The sequence below is a fragment of the Drosophila persimilis genome, unplaced genomic scaffold (assembly GCF_003286085.1).
Source record: "Drosophila persimilis strain 14011-0111.01,24,50 unplaced genomic scaffold, DperRS2 tig00000735-arrow-arrow-pilon, whole genome shotgun sequence".
NCBI classification, from domain to species: domain Eukaryota; kingdom Metazoa; phylum Arthropoda; class Insecta; order Diptera; family Drosophilidae; genus Drosophila; species Drosophila persimilis.
Window position 1 is genome coordinate 918,474 of NW_020825346.1, and position 18,904 is coordinate 937,377.

The following is an 18,904-nucleotide window of genomic DNA, read 5'->3' on the forward strand; positions in this document are numbered from 1 at the left end:
GCAAAGGCAAAGAGCTTTATCGTCTGCGAGTCTCGTGAAACGGCTGTCCGGCTGAAGGAGGAGCTTTTGCCTCTCCTTTCACTCCGCGCTCCTCGCTTCTCGCTTCTCGCTCTTCGCTCCATCCTGCCATTTTCGCTTGAGGGGCATTTCACTCTTCCGGCGCTCGAGTTCACTTGAAACTTTCTGCATAGCATAATTTTGCGAGGCATTTAAATTCATTTTAGCAAAAGAGAGCCTTGGAACAAAAACAGCAAAAAAAAAGAATACTTATGCCAAATTAGTTGGGGGCCCTGGAGATGGACAGCAGCGGGACAGGCCAGGGACAGCGGCCCTACCTGGGAGTGTGGGAGGCTGAGGGAAAGGCTATCTCTATCCCTATATCTATCTCAAGCCAGATACTGGCTTAATTAGCTCCGCTGATTCGTTGGGTGTATGGGGGTGTGGCCATGGGGCAGAGCCGTGTGCGAATGTCTTCATTAGAATGCAACTGTTTGTCGGCCTCTTCAGGGCCTCAGCCGTATCCTGGCAGCCTCCAAAGGGGTGCAACTCCTTGCCCTCTCATCCCCCTAGCGGCTGCTCCTTCCCTCTCCGGCTGTTTGCCGCTTTCAGCCAGCTCCTGCTCCTGCTTCTCCATTACTAAGGATCCTAAGCATCATCTTCGGCTGTGTCTGTGTCTGTGACCCATTTCTGTGCCATCTGCCATCTGCCAGCTGCCGGCTCATTAATGAGTTTTTGTTGCTGGCCAACTTTTGCCTTTTCCTCACTCGTACTTTGAGCTCTGCCCGGCTTTGATTTCTTCTTCTTCTTTGTCCTCACAATTAGCTAAGCTCTGTCTCGCTCTCGGTTGCTTAGCCAGAGTCTACAACATGACAACAAGCTCAGACTCGTCTTTCTCTGCATCTTGTTGCCTCTTTTGCTCTTGCCTTTTCCTCTGCGCTTCTCTGATTACATGAGCTTCTCTTCAGAGTCCCTAGACTGCACCTCATGGCCCCATCTTCATCTCCATCTCCATCTCCATCTCCAGCTGCTGACGTGTTCGCGCATAAATCAGAACAGCAGCAGCAGCAGCAGATGCACTGGCAGTGGCAGTAACGGTAACCTGATGCAGTAATCCACTGCAGTCAGCCGGCGCAGGGCTGCATAAATAGGCAACCGCTGGCATGCTTAATGAATGCCTAACGGCCCAAGAGTCTCATTGACTGACTGACTGACTGACTGACTGGCTTTATGGCAAACACAAGTGGGACAGGTAATCTCCACATTTCGACTATAGGATACCCATTATTCAGATTAACTTGCAGTCCCTTGAATCGAGAAGTCTAGAGTTCAGGACATCCATATGGCCAGCAGGTCAATGAGTACAGGGTACAAACATAAGCGAGTATGTGTCATAAGCGACATAAGAAGCTGTCTTGGAGCACGGCCTGAATGCGGATTGGAATGGATTTAGATTGATTGAAATCAAGGTAGATTGGCGGAATGACGGCTCTGCTCGGCTCGGCTCGACTCGGCTCGGATCTACTGACTAGCAGATGGCCAATTAAGTGCTCACGAGAAGGGCAATCAGGGGCTGGCTTAATAATTAATGGGATAGCCCGTCTCGATGTCAGTCGATGGTCTTATTGCAATTCACTTATTCGCCAGCCATTAACTGCGATTCATTTCGGTTAGCCTGAAAGTAATCCAGTGCTTAAGTGTGCTTTTAATTTGAATTCCCACTTGTCCTGCATTATTCCCGAGTACACCAAGGGACTTCAGAGCTTGGAAGAGCGGAAGAGGACAGTTTTGCACTGGACCCAAATGTTGCAGCTATACATAAAACATGCTCATAAATTGGGAAAAAATACCAAAAACTAAACAACATTTCCTTCTATGAAATGAGTTTTCCATATCTGAATTTAATTGGTTTCTACTCATTATTTATATTTTTTCATATATTTTTTATTTAATTTTTGTTTGGTTTTAGAATTCTGCATTCATTGGCTTGTGTGTTTTCTATGGCCCTGATATTTTTGCTTGTTTTGTGCTAGTTTTAGATGCATTATTCGAAAAGTTCCAGTCTCTCTCTGGCGTGGGGCGTGGGGCATGGGGGGTGGGGGGGTGTGGCGTGCCTCAAAGCACAAAACCCTCGCCTACACGTCAGCGCATACAGAGTTGTCAACAAGCATTGACATTAATTAAAGCCCAGCGTTGCATGCGACAGCAACTTGCAACAGTCCCTGCCTCTTCTCTAACTAACCCAGAGCTCCGTGCTCCGTGCTCCGTGCTCTCTGCTCTCTGCTCATTTGCTCATGTGTGTGTGGCCCTGCGGCGGCTTCAGTTAACCATTAGACTTTAATTACTATGCTAAAATCCACGCTTGTCTGCCGCACCACAAAGCGCCAACAACGACGCAACGACAGCGGCAACAGCAGCAGCGACAGAAACAAAAAAAAAAAATGCCCCCTCATAAAAGAAGAATCCCAGCCTCAGGCGACGACCCATCGTATACCCTGGCTAAGCCATAGAACACCTCCAACAGATAGGCTCCACTCTGAGACTACGAAGAGATCCTGTCAATGGCATCCTTTGGAAATTTGAGTCATCTATGATCATAAAAAACCATCAAGAAACAGATTAAACTATGGCCGTTACTCCACTGAAAGTTGGATATGTATACCCTCGATAAGGGTATCAGAATTAGTAGTTGCATGCCCCTAGTGGCATTCGAATCTGTGTGCGTGAGTGCTGCTGCCTCATGCATGTTGCCCACGAAAGTATGCTTTAAAATTGCATTTCGCATTTTGTCATTCTTGCCCCCAGCCCCTAACCGCCGCCCTCGCCAGACAAGTGGCACGAATCATTGTACAGCCTTGGCTGGGCTCCTCGTGCGATTGTGCGGACATTATTCTTCAACAGATCATGTCGTTAAAGTGCTGCATCAAAGTATTAGTATTGCTGGATGGCGCCACAGCCGTGTGGCACATGTGGCATTCCTTGGCGTAGGTTTTGCCAGCGGCAGAGGGAATTTTTTTATTGCTTTTTACCCTGTTCCTCGGCTACTTTAACACTCAGTCTTTCGGTAACTTTTCGCTTGGCATGTTCTTCCACTTTCCACTGCGTTGTCTTTGTTCAGAGCATTCTCCATGTTTGCCCTTTTTCCTCCGCCATTTTCATTTGATTTTTCCATTTCCGCCTCGCCCATTCCCACAATCTCTTTCTATACCTGTCTATCCCTTGCTTCCTGTTTCATTGCAACTCTTTCGCTCTTGATTATCATAATTAAACAATTTAGTTTCAAGTGTTGGCCTCCCATTTGTTGCACTTTGCACTGTTTCCCCCGAGTGGCAGCCACATTAACAGCAACAGCAGCAGTCAAATGCATTGTTCGTGTATGTTGCAAGTTGTTGTTGCTGCCACTATTGTTGCTGTTGTTGTTGTTGTTGTTTCCTGTTCTTTGTTGCAGCAGTTCTTAAATGTAAATTACGCGCTTTGTTGACTTTGCCGCTGAAAAACGGGGGAGCTGCAGTGGCAGTACCAGCAGGCGGTTGCCATTGGCGGCTGGGATGGGGCATGAGGTAAGCAGTGTACACATTATAGCTGCCACTGGCTCTGCCTCCCCTTCCAAGGGGCCTGTAATTGCGGCCAGCTTTGAGCGGGGAATTTCTTCGGCTCCATCTCCAGCTCTTGCCTCTGCTGCTTCTGCCTTCTCCTCTGCTTTCAGAACCCGGCTGCGTGGTTGCGAGATTGCTGTCAAAATGTTGCAGGGGGCTTACGCCCCCCTCCTTGTCTGTTTCTGTAGCACCCGCTTGCCGCTGCTTCGCCCCTTTACCATTTTGATTGTCAGTCAGTTTTGGACAACGTCTCTGTTTGTCTGGCAAGTGAAATTTTTGTTTGACGTTGCTCGATTATGCATGGAAAGTGGGCAAATGTGTGTATCTGTATCTGTATCTGTATGCGGGCGCTCTACCATTGTATATGTGCGTGTTTATGTGCATGTGCGTGTTTATATCGGTGTGCGTGTGGCTGTGACCTTGCTGGGGCCGTTCCTCCCTCTGCCCCTCTCTCTGTCCCATGGTTAGTTTTATACGATTGATTTTTGGTTGTTCGGGTTGCTGCTGCTGTTTCCCATTGCCACGTGCAAGACAACGCCACATATAATGTGTATGCGTGTGGTAGTTACCCCGTCCCACTGCGTATACGTAATAAACGAGGGTACGTGTGTGTGCCACACGCCGCGTATACGTAATTTTCGTTTGGGAATAGTTATGTAAATCTGGAGAACAGATTTGGTATACTTAAGTAATTCCTGCAGGCAGAGTTTGAGGCTCTGCCTCTCTCTCCCTCTAGTTCCACGCAAAGACTTGCCTATCTTCACTTCGATGGATACTACCAGAGCTCGTTAGCAGAGAGCTCTCGAAGTGGAAGTGGAAATAATTATGGATCGTATTTCAAAGCGGAAAATGGAAAATGAATACAGCTAGAACAACGAATAACGAATAAAGGAGCAGAACACAATAGCAGTTGTATGCCATGCCACGGGAATTTCCCAATTACTCGAATGACCTCTGCGTTTCCTCTCCTTGTGGGTGGTTGGGGCTTGTAGTTGGTTGCACCTTCCAATTAGATCATTTTCCACTTAATGAACAAAAATAAATCTGAGCGGCGGGTATCGTATTGTCGGACATTCGACTACTTATTGCCTTTCTTCTGGCCCTTGATTGCCGTTGGAGGGGCTCAATGAGGAACTCTTTCTGTTAACCTCCTGACCTACCGCCCTACCTACCCTTACTGTTATCATTTGACACGTTCCCGGCTACGACCACCTCTGGACACCACTGCCCCGCGACTATTGCCTAGTTGCCGGCACGTTTGCCCGGACAATTTTCCCAATTCTGCCTTCTGCTCTTTTGCTTTTTAATTTGTTTTAATGAACTTGCATGCTTCGCATTCCATTCAAACGGGGGCCCGTCGGCAAGTGCTGGCAAGCGGCAAGGGGCAAAGAGCAGAGAGGGAAAAAGAGTCTCCTGGATTCAGTTGCAATATGCTCGCTCACTTGTATAATTACAGGCGCCATTGCATGTGCATCTCCAGCTCCGGCTCCGGCTCCGGCTCCTGCTCCACCATCAGCAGTCCCCCTCGTTATCCACCGTCTCTTGTTCCACGCAGGCAGGCGGCATGGCAATGGCATCCTCCTGGCCCGAGCCCGAGTCCGGGTCTTGGTCCGGGTCTGTGTCCGGGTCTGGGCCCCTCAGCCTCAGCCAGTGCCTCGGCCTGGGCTTCAAGTGCGTGGCTTTCATTAATTTTAATGAGTTTAAAAAGTTGTTGCCACTTTTTGCCACACTGCACGCACGGGTAGAACCGCCCTTCCCGCCCCCACCCCCCCTCCCGTTCCACCACAAATGGCTCCTCTCTGGCCTCCCGTTCCTTCCCCTGATGCCAAAGCAGAAATTCACTTTTGATACCCTAGACTTTCGAGCAGAAAATAGTAAGGACCAAGGCAGGCAGCAGTCCATGTTCCATGGCCCATCCGATAAATGCCTTTAAAGTACGCTCGTATGAGTGAGCCTTTCCCTTGAAGATCTCTTCACGAAGACGACAATCTGCCTTCCTGGTGCTTCGTGATCAGAACTTCAACAGTCTTAGGTCCCCTGCGTCGCTGCATCATCCAATGAAACTTGAACCCTGGAAGCACCGGTTGAAAGGAGGTTTTCCGATAAATCTGCAAGGGTATCAGAAGCTTCGTCTGCTGCCGGTGCTCCCTGCGTAGGGTATTCCTTTTTCCCTTTTCCCTTTTGCTTTCTGTTTTTCATTTTCCATTTGCCATTTTATTTCATTTCATTTATTTGATTCACTCTACTGTTTTTTGTTTTGCTGTTTCGTTGTTTTGTTGTTTTGTTGTTGTTTGCTGTAAGTTTTTTGTGTGCTGCTGTGTGCTCTGTGTTCTGTGTTCTGTGCTCTGCGTTCTGTGCTCGCTTTTTGCCGCCCATCGTGTACGCTGCTGGTAGTTTCTTTGCACTTGTTGGCATTTATTCCAGCACGAGCAACAACGGTGACAACGTCAGGGCTTTATCTATTGAGAGCACACGCACACAGACACAGATACAGATACAAAAATATAAATGCAGACAATGACATTTATTTCCATTTGCAGCTGCAATAGAGCTGCACAAAGAGAGGGTGAGGAGCAGTGCACAGGAGAGACACACAGGGACAGCACAGGAACAGCACAGGGACATTGCGTATACGCCACATTGCCATCGCCTCCTGCTGTGTGTGTAGTTTACGCTTAAATAACTCACAGCTGTGCATAATTCAGTTTGAAGTTGTCCAGAGGATCCCCATCCACATCCACATAACCATCCCCCCACCCCAGACCAACCCCTAGAGTCCCTCCTCTGGCTCTCCCTGAGGCACGAGTTTTGGTGTAAAGTTTGCATTGAAATCAGAAAGGAACAAAAACCCCAAGCCAGAGCATTTCAGAGCCAAAAGTATGGCTTCCATTAAGCGGAGCGAACGAGCCCCACAGCGGCAACAGTGGGGGAAGCTCAATGGCTTCCACTTAACCATACAGAAGTGCGATGAGGGATAGAGGAATGAAAGAGATTTATCCGGGTTAAGTGGAATACCGCTGCAAGAAATAAAAACTCGCAAGATTTTGGCAATCATCATTATCATCATTCCGGAAAAGGAGAATTCGGTGAATGGTTCGAGCTAAGCACTCTCCAAGATCCTCCATTGAACTCCCATCCCTACAAAATCCGATAAAAAGATCATTGAATTTTAAAGGCATTTCGCTCTCTTAAATCGAATTATTCTCGCATATCCGCTTTTGTTATTTGTACACCTGAAGCATTTCTGTCTGCCATTTTTTCTCCAATTTTCGTTGTTGATTTCAGTCATCTCGTGTTTCGTTCGACATGCTCACACGCACATTTTCGTTATCTTGTTGGATTCGTTCGTGTGACCACATTGCCGTTTGGGAGGACACACACCGTGACACGAGACTTCTTATATTTACAATCAGGATGTCCAACCTGTAACATAATATTTGCCATTTCCAACGAATATCGGATAACATGAACTATCTCTAAAGGGGTTTCAGAAGCAAACCTTAATTTCTTGTCCTTCCTTGTGATGCGACGAACAGCCACCTCCAAACGTATATTAAGCCCAGAGAATAACCCAAACATTTGCCGAGCTGTCGTGTTACTTAGTGCGTTAAGGCCAGAGTTGAGTGGAGTGGAGTGGGGGTCCTTCTCCTATTCTCCCATTCTGACAGGCACTCTAGCACTGGCTCTGGCTCTGGCTGTGGCTGTGGCTGGAGCCTTTTTATGATTTTGCATTCGTCAACACGAACATTAGACCAGTCATTCACTGCCTGTCTCTTTCTATTAAGATATCCCTGTCTCCTGTCTCTTTCTATCCAATTATCGCTCTCTCTTTCCCTCATTCGGTGTGTATTTGCCAGCGCCATTTGGGGCCGACCGCCTCGTTTCCCGTTGGCTTCTTGTCCGGCCTGTCCTTTGTCCTTTGCCTGTGGCGTTTTCGCAATTTGATTTATGTGTTTCCCAACATTCATTAAGATATAATCATAACGCATAGAAAAACGCACACAAACGACAGCGGCACTGGGGGGGTAAGGGGCCTAAGTATATGTACATAGACACACACATAGTATACATATGTATCTGTATCTCGCATATCAGCTAGTGTCCTCGCTGTACTCATATTTCTCTTCCGCCTAAAACAGCCCCCCCCTCCCAAAAGTGGCAGTTGGCCCCATCACTTGGGCAAACATCTTTGCAACATTTTAGGACACTTTTCGGTCATCAGATTCCATTAGATTCACATGACCAGAAGCTATAATTATGTGGGCAAACATCTGGTGATGAAACTTTCGTAAGGACGTGTGTCCTTCAATTTCTATTGTCTTATTCAGAGATAATGTACTTAGAAGAACGAGTGCACAGATGCAACGACTCTTTACAATAAAGTTGTCATGGGATAAAAAGTATTTGGTTTTGGAAATCGATGAGAAGACTGTACTTGCATCTGTACTGTACTAATTTGTTCCTAGCTCTGCTCATTTCAGTAAAATGTAGGTTGCTTCCCGGCCAAAGCCTTTCTCAGTGCTTTAGGCATCCCCTTAAAGGGTTCCCTTTAAATGAACCAAATGAACATCACACTCTTGTACATATATGCAAGTATATATGTACATATGTATATATAGTTTATGTATGCTTTTATACTCGTTGCAAATTGGCCTGACAACTGGCCAAAGGGGAACTTTTGGCTGCGACTCAATTTTGACCCTTTTGTTGATTAGTATTTTTGTTTCTCATTTTAATTTTAATTTCCTGTCTGCCGAGCTTTCTCTATCTCTCTCTCTCTCTCTTTTGCCCTCTGACATATGCAAAATAATTAGAAATTCTGTCTCTCGCCAATACACATACACATATGCGGGTGTGCGTGTGTGTGTGTGTGTGTGTGTGTGAGTTAAAAGTTGGGCTTGTCGTGCGTGCTCCAGTGGAAGATTCATTTGCATAGCTTCCAACCAAATAAACAAATCATATACAAATACAATTTGTTGCTCCAACAGTACATGTGTCTGTGTGTCTGTGTGTCCGTGTGTCTGTGTGTGAGTACTGCCTGGTTGCATGTGTGCCGTGCTTTCATATCAATTTACAGTTGCTTGGAATTTTTTGAATTTGAATTTCACATGCCAGCCATTTTGTTGATTTCAATTTTGAGCTCGAATTTAATTTTAATCCGAGCTCCTTGTATTTTTTTGTTTTACCCCGTTTTGCACTATTTCCTGGCTCCTTTTAGCCTCCTTTTGCCTGCTTCCCTTGCCCTTTTTCCCCTTTGAACATTTCGCCAACATTGAATAGACATTTATGCGAGAAATATGAAATTCATATGAAATGCAGTCTTTCCAATTGAAGTAATATTTTCTTTCCTTCTGTATTTTTTTCAGGTGAGTCTCAAACTTTGATCCGAACTTATGAACATATCATGAAGGGTAAGAGGATTTAGATTAAATATTGTAATTTTAGCTGCAAAGGTCGCAGAAGGACATGCCGGTATTCGATTGATTTGACTTATTTGTTCATCTAATAGGCTGACATTCGGACGGTATATTGTAGCAATGTCAAGCGGTATAGAAAGGGATGAACATCTTGGAAATATAAATGAATTGGGACACCCTACAAGCTCTAAGATCCCATCGTTCTCTAGAGAAAGAAGTCTTTCAAGTCTAAGCCAAAGTTACATTTGCCACAGAATCAGGCGAATGAAATATGCATGCCTGGCTATCGGAAGCCTATAACTTGCCTCCAAAATGTCTCCACAAGGAGCAGGAGCTGCAATTTCCCCTCAGTTCAGTGGCAAATATTTATGTACTCCTCTAACGTTTCTCTCTCTATCGGTACCCTGCTGGCCTGGAGTAGCCCCAAGGCGATCCACCGCCTTGTCACTGGAGAAGTTAAACCAATATTATTTCTGCTCTTGCCCCCTCTCGCACACACACACACACACACACACACACACACTCTCTCTTTCTCTCTCGTTCCCTGCTTCTTTGCTGCACTTTGTCATTGGCATCGCTTTACTCGATTTTTCGGTCAGTGGCAATTGGCCTCCGACATCCGACGGAAACAGAAGACCCCCTTTCACTTGTCCCCCCTCCCTCTCTTGCTCTTGCCACACTTTTCTGGTATAATTTTCCGGCTGTTTTCACGTTGCAGGAAGCTCGTGAATTTCGCGTTCTTTGCTGGAACGACGGGACGGTCTGACGTCGGGGGCGGTGTGGAGGGATGTGGCCAGGTCATGAAAATGAATGTCGTATTTATTTTACAACCCACCGCACCGCACCCCACCAAGCCTCCCTTCACAGTCACTCCCCCTAACCGCTCTCTTGTTTTTTTGTCAATTAGTTGCGCGCTTTTCTCTGCTAATTTCTGCTCCAGTTACGTGGGAGAAAGCGGAAAAGGGGTCCTGCAGCGAGGCGGCTGGAGGGGCTATGAAAAGTGGCCAAGGGGCACAGCACAGAGGGGAGAGAGTGTCGGTTGAGAAAGCTTATTAAATATAATTCACATGGCACCGCCGAAAAGTAGGCAAAGAGAAACCACAACGAGTTAATTAAGTGGTCCTCGAGGAAAACAATCGAAGCCAAAGCCATGTCGGAGAAGCCAGTGAAGGGACCATGAGTTCTCATGGAGGAGCTGAGAAGGGCAAGGGCATGGGGAAGGGCAACGGTTAGGGGAAGTGGTGAAGAACACTCGCATACTTTAGATGTAGGGTGAAAGAAGAAAATTGTTCCCCCCCCCCACCACCCAGCCCGTGCCAGCCACGGAAAAGACTAGAACCGGAGATAGAAAAGAGAAGCTGTCTCGACCAAAAACTGCATTTGCGCCATTCCGAATGAGGAGGCACTCACTCGGTAATGCATGTGTCTGAGTGGGTCTGAGTGTGTGTGCGTGCTCTCTCTCTCTCGCTCTCTATCTGTTGGATGTGGCAGGGCCAGTGACAGGGCCGGAGGGGCCCCCTGGCAAGCGCAGTCATTGCGGCTAAAGCGGTTTCTGCGGTCTCCGGCAGCCGCAAGGCAGCTCCCCACCGCAAACTGCTTTGGGTCGTCGCCTTTGGCGTTGCCTGGCGCTGCATTGATAAAGCCAGAGGAATCCCAAACGGTCGAAAGGCTTCCTGGCTGGGTTACAGACGGACAAATTCAACAAGGGACTGCCATAAGATATCCGCACCGCCTCACAGATTCAGCCATTTTAACTAATTGGATGCATGTGTGCTCGTGTTGCATGCAACAATGAGGATTGTACTTACACGTTGCCACACTTTAACAGCGGAAATCAATTTATTCTTTACATTTCTCCTGCTTTTCCGTGCCCTCTCTCTCCTCCCTCCTCCCTCCATTTTCCTCTTCCAGCCTTACTGTGTTGCGCTTTCCTCATTGTGTGTTCCTCTCGCTCTTCGATCACTCTTCGTTCTTTCTTCAGAAGTTCCTTGCTCTACTGTTGCTCCTCCATCCTTAGACTATTCCCGCTGCCTTGTTGCATGCCTTCTGATCTGCCACCCACTCTGCCGCGACCTTCCCTCGCCGTCTTTATCCTGCCACTCACCATTTCCCTTGGCTCGCATATGTATGTATGTGTGTGTACGTCGTAAAGGTCGGAAACGGAAGACGCCTTCAACTCTGCTCCGCTCTGCTATCCCTCCCATTCTAACCTTTTGCGTATGGCATTTTTTATTTCCGTGTGGTGTTCCCTGCTCCCTGCTGCCTGCTGCCTGCTCCCAGTTCTCTCTGTTGTTTGCTGCTGCTCGGCTTTCATTAGATCATTTGAAATTCTATGGCAAGCAGTCGTTGCCTGTTTCTGCTTATTTGCATACATGCAAAGGGGCTGGCATAGCTAAACAGTTGTCAGAGTGTATCTGTAACTGTATCTGTGAGTCTGCATCTGGGTATCTGTATCCGTGTAGCTGTGTACCGTGTAGCTGTGTACCATGTGTCCAACGCCTCAGTGTGCGCTTGTGAGTTGCTCCAAGGAAGCCTCGAGTGTGGCATGTGGAAATTGAAACAATTCTTGAACAATGCAGCAAACTTTTTGCTGCCTCTGCCGCTGCCGCTGCCGCTGCCGCTCTTTCTGGTTGCTACTTTTTCCGAGTTGTAAGTTATTAAGGCTCAAAATGGCGCACCGAAAAGTAGGCAATGCAAAATGCAAAGGCCCCCGAATGCGGCTAATGCTACATGCCCCATCCACGCCATCCCACGCCCTCCCTCGCCACCCACTCCACCCACTCGTAACCCCAAAAACTAGGCAATGCAATTTGAGTTTAAAGCTTTTAGGGTCCCCAGTCCGCAGCCATGGAGGGGGCAGAGTGTTCGCCTCTTGGTTTATGACGCCGCCCGGACGGCACGTTTAAACAATTGCAAAACTTTTTATGGGGTTTTTTCCTCCATTTCATAGTCCCATTTCGGTCCCCACAGCTGCCCCAATACAGCCGTACACATGTCATTCGTGTGGCCGTGTGCCCGAGTCCTTGCCTAGTTTGAGAGCCATTGCCCCAACTTTGTGAACAAAGTCAGTTTCCTTTGCTCAGACACGGAGCAGATTTTAAATGCCCGTATCGGTTACCTCCAATATTGGAAATATTTGGCAGTAAAACACTTTACGATTGCTGAAGAAATCGAAGGACTAAATCGGGCAAGAGCCATTTTAAAATTAAAGCTCTGTAATTTCACATATCTCAATGGGAAGCACACTCTAATTATCTTCAAAAACCTGGCATTTGTGCATGGTATTTTATCAGAATAATACGAAATATTTGTCATTGGCTGCTTTGTGCGTGCATCATGTGCAGATACATTCTTGCAGATACAGAAAGCAATCCCAATGATATATGTATTTTCATTCTGTCATAAGAACAATGTATAAAAGACTTTGAGCTCCTGCACCCAGAGAAAAAAGGGCTGATAGGCGAATATTCACATTTGAACTCAAATATTTATGCCATTATTGGAAGAGTTTTCACTTGCATTTTGACACTAATAAAAATATATTTCATAATTAAATATAATATTTTTCTCATAAATGTATTATAATATTAATGTGAAAATATTTAATATATTTATTTCACAATTAAAATATTTATTATATATATATATTCAAATATATTTCTTACAAAATTAAAATAATATTAATATGAAAATATTTAATATAAATATATTTCACAATTAAAATACAAATATTTCTTACAAAATTTAATAGAATATATTTATTTTAAAATGAATTGTATTTTATTTCGTTATTTTCGTATTTAAAAGCCGAATGAATATGGGATGTGTTTCGGTTTACCATGCCATTTTTCTCTCAGTGCTTCTCTACTTGTGTCTCTCTTTCTCTCTTTGAACTGCCCTTTCCTTTCCGTTTCTTGGCAAATAATTAATAGACCGCTTAGAAAGGCATTCCAATTGAAGTTCGGCATTTAATTGTAACAATTTTCGTTTGAGTTCAATAAATTATAAATCATTAACCACCTCGGACCGACCCGCCCGAGCACGGGCACGGGCACGACCAATTATGGCTGGCAATTATTTCGGTTACATTCCACCATTAATTATTTCATTTTGTGGCTTTCGTCTAATGAAATTGCACTAATACTCGTACTCGCGGCAATTGCCGCACTTTTCGCGGCACTGCAATGACCTCAGAGCTGCTATCGCTCCGGATGGTCGGCGGGGCCCCCGGTATTAATCTTTATGGCCAAAAGTAGCGATGGTGTCCCGGTGAGGTGGAAGTGTGGAGAGGGGCAGCGGGGAAGCGGTTGCTAACGAGTCGTAAAAACAAACTAACGACGCGACGGTTGACGCTCGGTCCGAGCCAGAGCCATAAACTTGCTACGGAGCTTACCTCTCTCTATGAGCTCTCCCCCAGTCGCCCTGTCTCACGGATCTGTGCCTGCCCGCTGCGTTTTTCTGTTATTTTTGGTACCCTGTAATGTAATCGAATATGGGAGGGCATTGTGAGCGGACATTCAGGGATCTTTACCTTTACCTTCTACTATCCAGCTCTCTTTGACATGTCTTCGAACAGGGAAACTCTGTAATATGCCACAAAGAATGTGCTTTAAAATTCCGGCTCAGCAAGACTATCGATCCGTATGGTTTTTTACATTCCACAGATGTCTCATCTGTCGTTTGTCCGCCATCAAACAGAGCTTGCATCTAGGGTATCCTGATGGTGGTATCCTTTTACACGGCTTGATGTCGTTTGCCGTCGGGCGGACAGTGGAACAACAAAAGGCAAATACAAAATTTTGCGCTTTGCTGCTCGCTTTGCGTTTGGCATCTGTCAAAATGGCAGCCAACATGGTGGTGGGCCGGACGATGGCTGACGGCTGGGTGGTTGCTGTCACGCAAACGTTTGAGCAGCAAATGACGATGTCGTTTGCCATTCGCTCTCATCCTCTCAGCCTTTCCTTCTCTCCTCATATCTGCTGTTCTCCGTTGTCTTTTTGTAAACGAGTTTTGCATTAAAATATACAACAACAGAAAACGCACACTAAATGGAGACATCAACGTCAATGGGTGTGTGTGTGTATCTGTGTGAGACAGGTGAACGTACCCGTCGGCTTCTTGGCAATGACAGTACCCCATGCCCCATACACCACGCTCCCTTAGCAGCTATTCCTTCCACTTCTGTGCGCTGATTTGTCGGGATATAAAAAGTAGAAACATAAATGTTATGACTTAGGGGGGGAAAGGGGAGGAGCTAAGGTGGGGGCGGACAGCAAACGGAGTAGGACGACGTCCAAGAACAGGTGCCGTCAGTATCAGTCCCGGCTACGGGTGACGGGTTGCGTGTGCCAGTGTGCCCAGCAGATGCAATGCCGCGGACCGCGGCTCGTCCTGGCAAATGGTGCATACACCACACCAATTTACCCTCAAAGGCAAAAATGATACGAAACACTTAAACTTTCCATTTATCTCATTAGGGATTCGTGTAATGCAATTAATTACCAAAGCGATTTCCCTTACCATTGCTCGCTCATCTGTAATTATAATTATTGGCAATTTGTTGCATTTCTGTGTTGCAATTTCAATTGCAGGATACTGCAAAAAATGCATCTTAAGTGTATCAAGCCAAAGGGTTCATTAAACTATGAATTATGTAATGGATAACATTTGAATACAAGTATTTTGGGATTGAAAAATCTACATCCTTACACTAGAAGAAAGAATGTTTATTGTATTTTCCGATAGTGTATGAATAAATCATATCAAATAAAGTGATACCTCTTTGAAACCTCAAATCTGAATTAAATTTCAATCAACTTTCAATTTCCACCCAAATTTCAATACAAATAAACATTATGCATTATACATATTAAATTCAGTTTATGAATCGAAAGTATTGATGGCAGAGGAAGCACAAAAAAAGGATTATAGAATATGAAATTGAATATTTGGCTTGCATTTAGTGGTGTTGTGCCGAGGCCATTTCTGCTGCCTAATACACTCGATACGAGTCGAACAATTGGCCAAACAAAATCGACTTACGGGCCACCTCATGAACTGTGGCCCATGCATCAATGCCCCACCCCCAGGCACCTATCACCGCCCAGTCGCATTGTCCCATTGTCCCATTCAGCATTTCTCCAGCTTCCTATCTGCCGCACTCAGTACCCCTGACCTTCTGCTGGGCCATTCATTGGGCATTCTTTTGGGCAAAGCTTCCACATGCCCTGTGATCGTGTCGTGGGTGGGAGGGAATCGATTTGGTTACAGCCAAACTTGCCAGAGGGCCACTAATGGAGCAAGGGATTAAGGAGTCTTCTAGGAGCCCCCATTCGAAGTGTCAGTGACAGGGTATCTTCTCGGTCTATACCGCAATATCTTTATTCTGTTTTCTGACCTTTAGTTTATGGCCTTTGTGGACTGCGGCACTTTTGGCAATCGCCAGCACACACACACACACACACACACGCATACAAGTGGAGACACAGATACAGATACAGACACGGACACGGACATAGACACAAACACAGACACAGACGCAGACAGCTGTGTGTGTCATGTGCAGAGCCATAAATCATTTATTTGAAAATTGCTATTGTATTGCGGTTTAATAGCATGTGATCATCATCATCAGCAGTGACTGTGGCTGTGGCTGTGGCTGTGGCAGCAACAGCAGCAGCCACACAAGCTCCACCTTGCAACACCCGCTCTGTCACTTCTCGCTCCCGCAAACAGACACACATAGAGGCAGCCAAAGAGTGAGGGAGAGCGAGAGGAGAGAGAGATTGGAGCTGCTCGTCACACACTGCATGGCATATTCATAGCCAACTGTCTCGCCCAGTCGTTTGCATCGTTACATTTAATATCCCAAATCGCATACCGAGTGGCGGGGAGGGGGGGTGATGTTCCAGGGAATGCCGCACATGCCCCAATATGCCCATTAATTATAATGCCGCACTGCGAGCGAAACGAACGAGCGGGCCTCTACTAACATCCGCTTGGCCCCTGCCCCCTGCCCCCTGCCCCCTGCCCCCTGCCCCCCTGCCACAAAGCTAACCCACCACTGCCCCTGCCCCTGCCCCTGCCCCCGTACCCAGCCGGACCCTGGCCCGTTTTGGCGCAGCCAGCATATGCCATATGCCACACGTTCGGCCGCGCCACTCGGCCTCTCGGCCTTTGTATGCCCTTGTCTTGAGGGTACTATAGAATCTGTTTCTACCGTAAAAGTATCTGCTCATAACTATCAACGAAGGATCATATATGTGCCATGCAGCTCTAGAAAAACAAGAAAGATGAAAGCTCTTTTTGTAGAGGATCGATAGATCCGAAAGGGTATTTGAAAACGGGGTATTCGCAGCAGGCCCATGTCCTGTTTTGCCATGTCCTGTGCCAGTGATTTCCCTGGCTCTCACTCTCACACTCGATCTCTCTTTTGCTCCTTTTCTGTTTTTCTATTAAATCCGGTGTGTCCTCTGGTTCTCTCTCTCACTATAGGGTAACGAGGTCATTTGGCAATATACCAACACAAACAAAAATTATGTTATTGGTCAATGTATTTATGAGTACGCCAGGCTGTACAGCAGCAAGCTCCTGCTCTGCCCCATGCGCCATATCCTGTCCCACGCCCCACATTGCCCCTTGCCCATTGCCCATTGCCGCTCTGGTCACCTATGTGTGTGTGGAGGTATGGAGGTGTTCCTGACTGCGAAAATTGCACGAAAATTGGAAATTTATTGCTCGACACACACACACACACACGGACACAGAGTGGACACCAACATGCGCTAATGACATTGTGCTGTGGTTTTCACCTCCTACCACTCCCACTGCTACTGCCACACACTCTCTCTCTCTCTGTCTCTTTCTCTTAGTGTGGCGAAAATGATTTCGATTGGAATCTTCCATCTACGAAATAGCAAAAGTCGTGAAAATTCGTTATTAAACCAACAGATTCCATCCATTGTGTTTACACGTTGTGAAATATTCATGATGATGCAGATAGGAGCTCCGATTGGAAATGGTTCATGGCTGGGCGCAATGGATCCTTGAGTTGGAAAAGCAGTAGATCCGAATAAGCTTAAAGCTGAGCCATTCCGCCCAAGATAAAGTATTTACTACCCAACCAGATGCCATTCTTTATCTTCTTTGGCGAACATTGCTTTGAGTGAGTTCAAACAATCGCCGTGATTTCAGGACACGCATAAACGCAGGCCGCAAAGTTGCGGTTGCCGACACTCGGCAAATGGGTTTTACCCAGAAGCCCCATCGAATTGGATTGCCAATGGAACGCAGCTCCAAGCGACGCGACCACACCTCCACGAGACACAAGACGGAAGCAATCAGCAAAGTCATGCACATCGGCTTCCTGACAATACGACCGCTCACTGTCCCTGTCCCTGTCCCTGTCCCAGTTTTGAGGCCAGGGCGATTCGAATTCCATGTCCAAAGAGATCCACGAAACAGAGAATGAGCCTATCTATCGCCTAGGGACCTTTTCTGAGATGGAATTCCCTATTCCTTCCAGTGTTGCTTTATCTTTCTTTGAATTTCCAAAGAAAACCCACATAACTAAGCGAATTCGGGTGCCATGGACTCGGAGGGGCTCTGTTTCCAGAGTCTGATTTGAATTAAAGTTGAACTGAACACAATCCCTGGTGTCCCTGTGACTCGTTGCTGTTCTGGTCGGGCCTGGTCTTCGCTCGTATCTGTGGCAATTAGTGAGCAGCCTATCTGCCGCCTGCCAGCTGCCACTTGCCACTTGCCACTCTCCAGCTGCTTGCATCATTCAAATGCGCATCGCAGTGCAAATGCGCATTAGCAGGCCACACGAGGCAGCCCAGTGACGACTGACAATTGACAGGCGACAACTGACAGCTGATGAGTGGAAAGTGCACAAATTTCTGGGCTATCCCATCGCAAGCAGCGATGATGTCGCTGTCGCTGTCGCTGTCCTTGTCGCTGCCGCTGCCGCTGCCGCAGCCTTAAGGCGCTTAGGAAACATTGCCGAAAAGTCCCATGAATGCTGGGTCCCAAGGCGGCAACGATTTTGAAATGGTTATGCCATGCATCGTGCTGTGAAATTTGTGCAGCAGTGCAGAAGTTGAAAGTCTTTGCATTAAAACCCGAATTGAAATCTGGTTTTGGCATCGGGTTCTCGGGTTCTTGACGCTCACCCACTCGCAATTCATGATCATTGTGTGTATCCAAGCGACTGGCCATGGGTGTTGCTGCCGCCCCCTCTTTGTGTTTATGTGCGGCATCAAATTCGTCGGCTAATTAGCTTCTTATTTGCATCGTTTTGGTGGTGTCGCTTATTACGCATACGCCGCGTGGTCCGGGCACAAACAGAATGCTAATGAGGTGAGTCTCAAATTGACCCCGGACACACGATAGCACTGAATGGCAGTGCGAGTGTGAGTGCGAGTGCGAATGCGGGTGCGGGTGCGAGTGTGGTGGGGCTAAAGTGGGCTAAAGGCATTCCATTCTACTCATTTATTCATGAGTTCCCGAAGGCAAAGGCATTTCCTAATGAATGAATGCAAGCGAATTGTCGTATTCTTCGTGCGGGACAGCTCTGAAACAGTATGATTGGAGGAGCTGTGGCTGGGTGGGAGTCCTAAGAGGATTCGCATTGGATGGCTGCGGGTAGGAGTAGGCAGCCAGAGTCAGGAGTTAAACGTTGGCCCGACTGTATTTACATGTTGTTGATTTGCACTAGGCTAGTTCCTTCCATTCCTTTGGCTATTCTATCGTTTCCATCGTTGCCTTCTTTCATTTCGTTTCCTTTCGTTTTGCCCGGAGCCGGGATTTGTTGGCCCTGGCAATCTGTGGCCATTTTGGTTGCAGTTTGCCTTTGTTTGCCTGGCCTTTTGTTTAAGCCATTTTCATTATTTA

The 18,904-nt window shown here is 46.7% G+C and overlaps 1 protein-coding gene across 4 annotated transcripts in view; it reads left to right on the forward strand.

Annotated features, from left to right (window-relative positions):
- The window catches only part of LOC6599209 (AF4/FMR2 family member 4), a 79,335-nt gene that overhangs the window by 15,432 nt on the left and 44,999 nt on the right, over positions 1-18,904 (forward strand). The window lies entirely within an intron of this gene.